General features: G+C 53.8%; 1 protein-coding gene across 2 annotated transcripts in view; it reads right to left on the reverse strand.

Moving 5' to 3' along the window:
• The window catches only part of MGC147242 (uncharacterized protein mgc147242), a 28,480-nt gene extending 22,532 nt beyond the window's left edge, over positions 1-5,948 (reverse strand). Inside the window, exon 1 of one of the 2 annotated variants that reach the window (XM_031892733.1) lies at positions 5,613-5,948. The gene's annotated coding sequence lies outside the window, so the exon portion shown is untranslated. The remainder of the gene's footprint in view (positions 1-5,612) is intronic. The other variant, NM_001078934.1, reaches the window with a different exon arrangement.
• Positions 5,949-11,555: the final 5,607 nt, after the last annotated feature.

Here is an 11,555-nt window from a genome sequence, read left to right on the forward strand (position 1 = left end):
CGGCAGTGATTGGGGATCCGGCCTCTCACACAGTCACACCCGGCAGTGATTGGGGATCCGGCCTCTCACACAGTCACACCCGGCAGTGATTGGGGATCCGGCCTCTCACACAGTCACACCCGGCAGTGATTGGGGATCCGGCCTCTCACACAGTCACACCCGGCAGTGATTGGGGATCCGGCCTCTCACACAGTCACACCCGGCAGTGATTGGGGATCCGGCCTCTCACACAGTCACACCCGGCAGTGATTGGGGATCCGGCCTCTCACACAGTCACACCCGGCAGTGATTGGGGATCCGGCCTCTCACACAGTCACACCCGGCAGTGATTGGGGATCCGGCCTCTCACACAGTCACACCCGGCAGTGATTGGGGATCCGGCCTCTCACACAGTCACACCCGGCAGTGATTGGGGATCCGGCCTCTCACACAGTCACACCCGGCAGTGATTGGGGATCCGGCCTCTCACACAGTCACACCCGGCAGTGATTGGGGATCCAACCTCTCACACAGTCACACCCGGCAGTGATTGGGGATCCAACCTCTCACACAGTCACACCCGGCAGTGATTGGGGATCCAACCTCTCACACAGTCACACCCGGCAGTGATTGGGGATCCGGCCTCTCACACAGTCACACCCGGCAGTGATTGGGGATCCAACCTCTCACACAGTCACACCCGGCAGTGATTGGGGATCCAACCTCTCACACAGTCACACCCGGCAGTGATTGGGGATCCGGCCTCTCACACAGTCACACCCGGCAGTGATTGGGGATCCGGCCTCTCACGCAGTCACACCCGGCAGTGATTGGGGATCCGGCCTCTCACACAGTCACACCCGGCAGTGATTGGGGATCCGGCCTCTCACACAGTCACACCCGGCAGTGATTGGGGATCCGGCCTCTCACACAGTCACACCCGGCAGTGATTGGGGATCCGGCCTCTCACACAGTCACACCCGGCAGTGATTGGGGATCCGGCCTCTCACACAGTCACACCCGGCAGTGATTGGGGATCCGGCCTCTCACACAGTCACACCCGGCAGTGATTGGGGATCCGGCCTCTCACACAGTCACACCCGGCAGTGATTGGGGATCCGGCCTCTCACACAGTCACACCCGGCAGTGATTGGGGATCCGGCCTCTCACACAGTCACACCCGGCAGTGATTGGGGATCCGGCCTCTCACACAGTCACACCCGGCAGTGATTGGGGATCCGGCCTCTCACACAGTCACACCCGGCAGTGATTGGGGATCCAACCTCTCACACAGTCACACCCGGCAGTGATTGGGGATCCAACCTCTCACACAGTCACACCCGGCAGTGATTGGGGATCCAACCTCTCACACAGTCACACCCGGCAGTGATTGGGGATCCAGCCTCTCACACAGTCACACCCGGCAGTGATTGGGGATCCGGCCTCTCACACAGTCACACCCGGCAGTGATTGGGGATCCAACCTCTCACACAGTCACACCCGGCAGTGATTGGGGATCCAGCCTCTCACACAGTCACACCCGGCAGTGATTGGGGATCCGGCCTCTCACACAGTCACACCCGGCAGTGATTGGGGATCCGGCCTCTCACACAGTCACACCCGGCAGTGATTGGGGATCCGGCCTCTCACACAGTCACACCCGGCAGTGATTGGGGATCCAACCTCTCACACAGTCACACCCGGCAGTGATTGGGGATCCGGCCTCTCACACAGTCACACCCGGCAGTGATTGGGGATCCGGCCTCTCACGCAGTCACACTCGGCAGTGATTGGGGATCCAACCTCTCACACAGTCACACCCGGCAGTGATTGGGGATCCAACCTCTCACACAGTCACACCCGGCAGTGATTGGGGATCCGGCCTCTCACACAGTCACACCCGGCAGTGATTGGGGATCCGGCCTCTCACACAGTCACACCCGGCAGTGATTGGGGATCCGGCCTCTCACACAGTCACACCCGGCAGTGATTGGGGATCCGGCCTCTCACACAGTCACACCCGGCAGTGATTGGGGATCCGGCCTCTCACACAGTCACACCCGGCAGTGATTGGGGATCCGGCCTCTCACACAGTCACACCCGGCAGTGATTGGGGATCCGGCCTCTCACACAGTCACACCCGGCAGTGATTGGGGATCCGGCCTCTCACACAGTCACACCCGGCAGTGATTGGGGATCCGGCCTCTCACACAGTCACACCCGGCAGTGATTGGGGATCCGGCCTCTCACACAGTCACACCCGGCAGTGATTGGGGATCCGGCCTCTCACACAGTCACACCCGGCAGTGATTGGGGATCCGGCCTCTCACACAGTCACACCCGGCAGTGATTGGGGATCCGGCCTCTCACACAGTCACACCCGGCAGTGATTGGGGATCCAACCTCTCACACAGTCACACCCGGCAGTGATTGGGGATCCAACCTCTCACACAGTCACACCCGGCAGTGATTGGGGATCCAACCTCTCACACAGTCACACCCGGCAGTGATTGGGGATCCGGCCTCTCACACAGTCACACCCGGCAGTGATTGGGGATCCAACCTCTCACACAGTCACACCCGGCAGTGATTGGGGATCCAACCTCTCACACAGTCACACCCGGCAGTGATTGGGGATCCGGCCTCTCACACAGTCACACCCGGCAGTGATTGGGGATCCGGCCTCTCACGCAGTCACACCCGGCAGTGATTGGGGATCCGGCCTCTCACACAGTCACACCCGGCAGTGATTGGGGATCCGGCCTCTCACACAGTCACACCCGGCAGTGATTGGGGATCCGGCCTCTCACACAGTCACACCCGGCAGTGATTGGGGATCCGGCCTCTCACACAGTCACACCCGGCAGTGATTGGGGATCCGGCCTCTCACACAGTCACACCCGGCAGTGATTGGGGATCCGGCCTCTCACACAGTCACACCCGGCAGTGATTGGGGATCCGGCCTCTCACACAGTCACACCCGGCAGTGATTGGGGATCCGGCCTCTCACACAGTCACACCCGGCAGTGATTGGGGATCCGGCCTCTCACACAGTCACACCCGGCAGTGATTGGGGATCCGGCCTCTCACACAGTCACACCCGGCAGTGATTGGGGATCCGGCCTCTCACACAGTCACACCCGGCAGTGATTGGGGATCCAACCTCTCACACAGTCACACCCGGCAGTGATTGGGGATCCAACCTCTCACACAGTCACACCCGGCAGTGATTGGGGATCCAACCTCTCACACAGTCACACCCGGCAGTGATTGGGGATCCAGCCTCTCACACAGTCACACCCGGCAGTGATTGGGGATCCGGCCTCTCACACAGTCACACCCGGCAGTGATTGGGGATCCAACCTCTCACACAGTCACACCCGGCAGTGATTGGGGATCCAGCCTCTCACACAGTCACACCCGGCAGTGATTGGGGATCCGGCCTCTCACACAGTCACACCCGGCAGTGATTGGGGATCCGGCCTCTCACACAGTCACACCCGGCAGTGATTGGGGATCCGGCCTCTCACACAGTCACACCCGGCAGTGATTGGGGATCCAACCTCTCACACAGTCACACCCGGCAGTGATTGGGGATCCGGCCTCTCACACAGTCACACCCGGCAGTGATTGGGGATCCGGCCTCTCACGCAGTCACACCCGGCAGTGATTGGGGATCCAACCTCTCACACAGTCACACCCGGCAGTGATTGGGGATCCAACCTCTCACACAGTCACACCCGGCAGTGATTGGGGATCCGGCCTCTCACACAGTCACACCCGGCAGTGATTGGGGATCCGGCCTCTCACACAGTCACACCCGGCAGTGATTGGGGATCCGGCCTCTCACACAGTCACACCCGGCAGTGATTGGGGATCCGGCCTCTCACACAGTCACACCCGGCAGTGATTGGGGATCCGGCCTCTCACACAGTCACACCCGGCAGTGATTGGGGATCCGGCCTCTCACACAGTCACACCCGGCAGTGATTGGGGATCCGGCCTCTCACACAGTCACACCCGGCAGTGATTGGGGATCCGGCCTCTCACACAGTCACACCCGGCAGTGATTGGGGATCCGGCCTCTCACACAGTCACACCCGGCAGTGATTGGGGATCCGGCCTCTCACACAGTCACACCCGGCAGTGATTGGGGATCCGGCCTCTCACACAGTCACACCCGGCAGTGATTGGGGATCCGGCCTCTCACACAGTCACACCCGGCAGTGATTGGGGATCCGGCCTCTCACACAGTCACACCCGGCAGTGATTGGGGATCCAACCTCTCACACAGTCACACCCGGCAGTGATTGGGGATCCAACCTCTCACACAGTCACACCCGGCAGTGATTGGGGATCCGGCCTCTCACACAGTCACACCCGGCAGTGATTGGGGATCCAACCTCTCACACAGTCACACCCGGCAGTGATTGGGGATCCGGCCTCTCACACAGTCACACCCGGCAGTGATTGGGGATCCGGCCTCTCACACAGTCACACCCGGCAGTGATTGGGGATCCAACCTCTCACACAGTCACACCCGGCAGTGATTGGGGATCCGGCCTCGCACGCAGTCACACCCGGCAGTGATTGGGGATCCGGCCTCTCACACAGTCACACCCGGCAGTGATTGGGGATCCAACCTCTCACACAGTCACACCCGGCAGTGATTGGGGATCCGGCCTCTCACACAGTCACACCCGGCAGTGATTGGGGATCCGGCCTCTCACACAGTCACACCCGGCAGTGATTGGGGATCCAACCTCTCACACAGTCACACCCGGCAGTGATTGGGGATCCAACCTCTCACACAGTCACACCCGGCAGTGATTGGGGATCCGGCCTCTCACACAGTCACACCCGGCAGTGATTGGGGATCCAACCTCTCACACAGTCACACCCGGCAGTGATTGGGGATCCGGCCTCTCACACAGTCACACCCGGCAGTGATTGGGGATCCAACCTCTCACACAGTCACACCCGGCAGTGATTGGGGATCCGGCCTCTCACACAGTCACACCCGGCAGTGATTGGGGATCCGGCCTCTCACACAGTCACACCCGGCAGTGATTGGGGATCCGGCCTCTCACACAGTCACACCCGGCAGTGATTGGGGATCCGGCCTCTCACACAGTCACACCCGGCAGTGATTGGGGATCCGGCCTCTCACACAGTCACACCCGGCAGTGATTGGGGATCCGGCCTCTCACACAGTCACACCCGGCAGTGATTGGGGATCCGGCCTCTCACAGTCACACCCGGCAGTGATTGGGGATCCGGCCTCTCACAGTCACACCCGGCAGTGATTGGGGATCCGGCCTCTCACACAGTCACACCCGGCAGTGATTGGGGATCCGGCCTCTCACACAGTCACACCCGGCAGTGATTGGGGATCCGGCCTCTCACACAGTCACACCCGGCAGTGATTGGGGATCCGGCCTCTCACACAGTCACACCCGGCAGTGATTGGGGATCCGGCCTCTCACACAGTCACACCCGGCAGTGATTGGGGATCCAGCCTCTCACACAGTCACACCCGGCAGTGATTGGGGATCCGGCCTCTCACACAGTCACACCCGGCAGTGATTGGGGATCCGGCCTCTCACACAGTCACACCCGGCAGTGAAACTTACTTGGATTAGCGGCCCTAGCTGTCAGTGAGCAGCAGACTCGGGTAGGAAGGGCAGTTGCTAGGGGGACAGTTGCTAGGGGGACAGTTGCTAGGGGGGGCAGTTGCTAGGGTGCCGGCATCTTCTCTCCCCACTCAGCTTCTTGTACCGGTCGTTCAGTCCCAGTCCCAGCGCAGTGCCGGACACTCCCCCCGATACAGCCCGCAGCCCCAGGTCCCTGCTTCTTCCTCCGGCAAAGCCGCCAGCCGCATCCTCCTGTCTCTCACTAAACCCCGCCCCCGAGTCTGATCATGTGAGGCTTGGCGCCATGTCTATACGTAAGCGCAGTGACGCATCACGTAAGCTGCCCTGTAGGCGTGGTCAGCCGGGGGCGGTACTAACGTTACACATTAGGAAGCCGCTTGTGTAGGGCGGTCGCTCCGCCTACTTCTGTTAGAGAATTAAAGAAAGTAGATTTTATTTTACCTCAGGATTGGTGGTTTTCCCGCCAAACTTGGCTACTAATTTATAAATATTTATAATAAATATATATATATAAAATTTATAATATTACAAACCCGCCAAGGTACAAATTTGGGCTGTTTTATGGAACCTTGGCGGGTTTCTGACATGCCTGTCCCAGTGCATCCTGGGTAATGTAGTTTTTATATTACAATTAGCCTACAGCTAGGATTAATATAAAACTACAATACCCAGCATGCAATTATAGGCAGACGCTCCCCTTTCTATTCCTCTTGTACTGAAGCTGAAGCAGCAAAACTACTATAACCTGCAGGGACTGGGCACAGAGGGCTTGGGTAGGGATTATACGCTTTAGGGATTATACGATTTAAAAAGGCAGATTTTTTAGAATTTTTCATTGCGCATATTGGGCTATTTCTGGGCTACTTTCAAAGTGGCTTTTGGCTAGTTTTGGGCTGGTTTGGAAAATAAATCTGGCAACCCTGGTTAGAGTATTGAAAGCCGCTTTGTGTGTGGCAGTCACTCCGCCTACTTCTGCTTGAGAATTAAAGAACGTAACTTTTATTTTGCATTAATTTCCCATCATGCCATCTCATTTCCCAATATTTCCTCAGAAATCATGTGTCATTTATGCTCGGAACGTCAACTTGTGCCTGGAATTCAAAATAGACTTTTCCTTGTGCAAATGTGGGCCTAATGAAGCGAGGTTAGCTGTAGGGGTTTTATTCCCACAATCCCCTGCTGCACTGTTATGTCAGTAAGAGAAGGAACATCCCAGCGCAATGCATTGTGGGTTATGTAGTTCCTGCATGCTGTCTGTAAGCTGGGGAGAAGTTGTTACAATTTGTAACATCAATGTTTTAGTCCCTCCTCCCCTGCCAGGATTACAAATGATGCAGAAAGAGAATAACTGTTTTGCAGCTGGATTTCAGCCTATAAACATGGGATTTATTCCTACTGTTTGAAGGAACAGATTACAGGGATATTAGGGGTTTCTGTGTTGGGGGGTTACTGCATACCCCCCAACTGTCCCGCTTTCTATAGCTCGTCCCGCTGTCCCGGATAGTTCCCTGAATGTCCCGCATTTTCGTAATAGATTACAGAAATGCGGGACATTCATAGAAGGATCCGTGACAGCGGGATGAGCACTCCGACTCCTTGCGCTGCTTCTCTCCTGAGGCTCCTTCTCCAGCGGTCCCAGGCCCTTTTATAAGGTTGCGCCCGTGCGTAATGATGTCACACGTACCCACGGGCACAACCTTATAAAAGGGCCAGGGACCGCCGGCGAAGGAGCCACATAAGAAGAGAAGCAGCGCAAGGAGTCGGAGCGCGTATGGGGGTGCTCTGTGTATGGGGGGGGCTCTGTGTATGGGGGTGTTCTGTGTATGGGGGGTGTTCTGTGTATGGGGGTGCTCTGTATATGGGAGGTGCTCTGTGTATGAAGGGCACTGTGTATGGGGGGTGCTCTGTGTATGGGGGGGTGCTCTGTGTATGGGGGTGTTCTGTGTATGGGGGGTGCTCTGTGTATGAAGGGCTCTGTGTATGGGGGGGTGCTCTGTGTATGGGGGGGTGTTCTGTGTATGAAGGGCACTGTGTATGGGGGCACTGTGTATAAAGGGTACTGTGTATGGGGGGGGCTCTGTGTATGGGGGGGGTTCTGTGTATGAAGGGCACTGTGTATAAAGGGTACAGTGTATGGGGGGCACTGTGTATAAAGGGTACTGTGTATAAAGGGTACTGTGTATGAAGTGTACTGTGTATGAAGGGTACTGTGTACGGGGGGCACTGTGTATAAAGGGTACAGTGTATGGGGGGCACTGTGTATAAAGGGTACTGTGTATAAAGGGTACTGTGTATGGGGGGGCTCTGTGTATGGGGGGGGTTCTGTGTATGAAGGGCACTGTGTATGGGGGACACTGTGTATAAAGGGTACAGTGTATGGGGGGCACTGTGTATAAAGGGTACTGTGTATAAAGGGTACTGTGTATGAAGTGTACTGTGTATGGGGGGCACTGTGTATAAAGGGTACTGTGTATAAAGGGCACTGTGTATGGGGGGCACTGTGTATAAAGGGTACAGTGTATGGGGGGGCTCTGTGTATAAAGGGTACAGTGTATGGGGGGCACTGTGTATAAAGGGTACTGTGTATAAAGGGTACTGTGTATGAAGGGTACTGTGTATAAAGGGCACTGTGTATGGGGGGAACTGTGTATAAAGGGTACAGTGTATGGGGGGGGCTCTGTGTATAAAGGGTACAGTGTATGGGGGGCACTGTGTATAAAGGGTACTGTGTATAAAGGGTACTGTGTATGAAGGGTACTGTGTATGGGGGACACTGTGTATAAAGGGTACAGTGTATGGGGGGCACTGTGTATAAAGGGTACTGTGTATAAAGGGTACTGTGTATGAAGTGTACTGTGTATGGGGGGCACTGTGTATAAAGGGTACTGTGTATAAAGGGCACTGTGTATGGGGGGCACTGTGTATAAAGGGTACAGTGTATGGGGGGGCTCTGTGTATAAAGGGTACAGTGTATGGGGGGCACTGTGTATAAAGGGTACTGTGTATAAAGGGTACTGTGTATGAAGGGTACTGTGTATAAAGGGCACTGTGTATGGGGGGGGCTCTGTGTATAAAGGGTACAGTGTATGGGGGGCACTGTGTATAAAGGGTACTGTGTATAAAGGGTACTGTGTATGAAGGGTACTGTGTATAAAGGGTACTGTGTATAAAGGGCACTGTGTATGGGGGGGGCTCTGTGTATAAAGGGTACAGTGTATGGGGGGAACTGTGTATAAAGGGTACAGTGTATGGGGGGGGCTCTGTGTATAAAGGGTACAGTGTATGGGGGGCACTGTGTATAAAGGGTACTGTGTATAAAGGGTACTGTGTATGGGGGGCACTGTGTATAAAGGGTACTGTGTATAAAGGGTACTGTGTATGGGGGGCACTGTGTATAAAAGGTACTGTGTATAAAGGGTACTGTGTATGAAGGGTACTGTGTATGGGGGGCACTGTGTCTAAAAGGTACTGTGTATGGGGGGTACTGTGTATAAAGGGTACTGTGTATGAAGTGTACTGTGTATAAAGGGTACTGTGTATGGGGGGTACTGTGTATGGGGGGCACTGTGTATGGGGGGCTCTGTGTATGGGGGGCTCTGTGTATGGGGGGCTCTGTGTATGAAGTGTACTGTGTATAAAGGGTACTGTGTATGGGGGGTACTGTGTATGGGGGGTACTGTGTATGGGGGGCACTGTGTATGGGGGGCTCTGTGTATGGGGGGCTCTGTGTATGGGGGGCTCTGTGTATGAGTCTCCCCTGTGTGGGGGGGGCAAAACTGGTACATAGTTATAACTCACTTATAACTGACTGCCTTCTCTCTATATTTGTATTTATATGTAGGAGTTGCTATATTGTTTTCCTTAGGCAGTACAGTATGAGGGTATAGCACATTTGCATCTGATCCTGCCATTTCAGCTATATAAAAGGAGTATTTTTGGAAAACAATGGGGTGTGTTAATTGGGGCGTGGCCACAAAGTGGGCGTGGCCAAAAAATTTTGCCGCGCTGCGCGCACCAAATCTTTTTGTCCCTCTTTTCGGTTTTCAAATGTTGGGAGGTATGTATTCTGTGCTGTGTGGGGCTCTTTAACAGATTTTGGTTCAGAAGCCGGAGTTCCCCTTTAAGGAGAAGACAATGGGTGAAAATGACCAAAAGTAACTTTTCCCATGAACAGACTTTGTTATTTTGAATACGGCCCCAGAGTTTTAAGAGACAGCAACAATATTTTTCACAATTTAGGGCCATATGGGCACATTTTGGAGAACTGAATATTAATCTTTCATTATCAGGCTCTTCTTTTGACATTTATTATTGTTGCCAACCAGTACCTGCCGCCCTCAGAGCCTCTTTTCCCAATTTGTCCAAAAATGAAAGCGTTTTTTTTATGCCAGGGTAGTTCCCCTTTAAGTTAACTTTTAGTACGTTATAGAATGGTCAATTCTAAGCAACTTTTCCATTGGTCTTCATTATTTATTTCTTATAGTTTTTGAATTATTTGCCTTCTTCTTTGCAGCTTTCAAATGGGGGTCACTGACCCCGGCAGCCAAACCCTATTGCTCTGTGAGGCTCCAGTTTTATTGTTATTGTTGCTTTTATTACTTATGTTTCTATTCAGCCCCTCCCCTATTCATATTTCTGTCTCTCATTCAAACCACTACATGGTTGCTAAGGTAATTTGGACCGTAGCAACCAGATAGCTGCTGAAACTTCAAACTTGCAGAGCTGCTGAACAAAAACTATAAATAATAAAAAATGAAGACCAATTGCAAATTGTCTCAGAATATTACTCTCTGCTGCACACTATACTAACAGTTAACTCAGAGGCGAACCCTTTTAAAATAAATAAATGCCCAAGAGACTGGGGTAAAAAGAGCAAAGTGCAAATATCATTAGGCCTGGGGGGGGGGGGGCGTGATTTTTGATGCCAGCCCTGCTGATCCGCGGCCAGTAAGGAACCTGATAGGCTGCTCAGCCAGCCTGGAGTATATAGCAGGGCCCCAGCACAGCAGCCTTCCATGTCGGCCATACTTCCAAAAGGGCCCCTATACCTGGGGGCCCAGTTTATAGCTGCATAGGAGGGTTGGGGGCAGCCATGTTTTCCTCAGCGGTGATTACCAGTTGGAAACATGCAGTGGAAGCCAACCGGGTCCTGCCTTTCTGTGCTGTAGCCAAACCCACTGTGCGGCTCTGCATTGAGTTCTCAAGGGGGGACAGGGGAGCCCCCTATTGGGAGCTTTTATCCATCCTCTTTAGTCTCTGCCCCCACTCCCCAGGCCCACCCACTGCAATAAATAATGTGCTGGGTTGGTACAACTCCCTGCCTGTCACACAGAGGCGCACTGGGATTGGATCCTTCTGTCAGCTGTCTGACTAATCAGAGCTCAGCTTGTAGGAAATGTGCCAACTGAGGCGGAGGTGCAATAACTTGTGAGTGGGATCTGATTCCCTCAGTCTCCCCAGCCTTCCCCAGGTATGATCTCAAAATTCCCTCAGAAGCTTTTTCACTGATTATTACTGTCTCCCCCATATTTCTTCTGTCTGATGTTATTGCATTATTCTATATTCTGCATTGGTCTTACCGACATGTCTGGGGTTAATGTAATTCTCTGAATCAATTTGCTGCAGGGATATTACTGGCATGTCTTGGGTTAATGCAAAGCTCTGAATCCATTTTTTGTACTGGTCCTATCGCCATGTTTGGGGTTAATGCAATGTCTTGAATCAATTGCTGCAGTGATCTTACAGGCTTGTCTGGGGATAAAGGGGTTTTTCACCTTTGAATTAACTTTTAGTTTGATGTAAAGAGTAATATTTTCAGACAATTTGCAATTGGTCTTCATTTTTTATTATTTGTAGATTTTTCATTATTTTACTTTTTGTTCAGCAGCTCTCCAGTTTGGAATTTCTTGCTTGGTTGCTAGG

Source organism: Xenopus tropicalis, chromosome 9, assembly GCF_000004195.4.
Source record: "Xenopus tropicalis strain Nigerian chromosome 9, UCB_Xtro_10.0, whole genome shotgun sequence".
NCBI lineage: Eukaryota > Metazoa > Chordata > Amphibia > Anura > Pipidae > Xenopus > Xenopus tropicalis.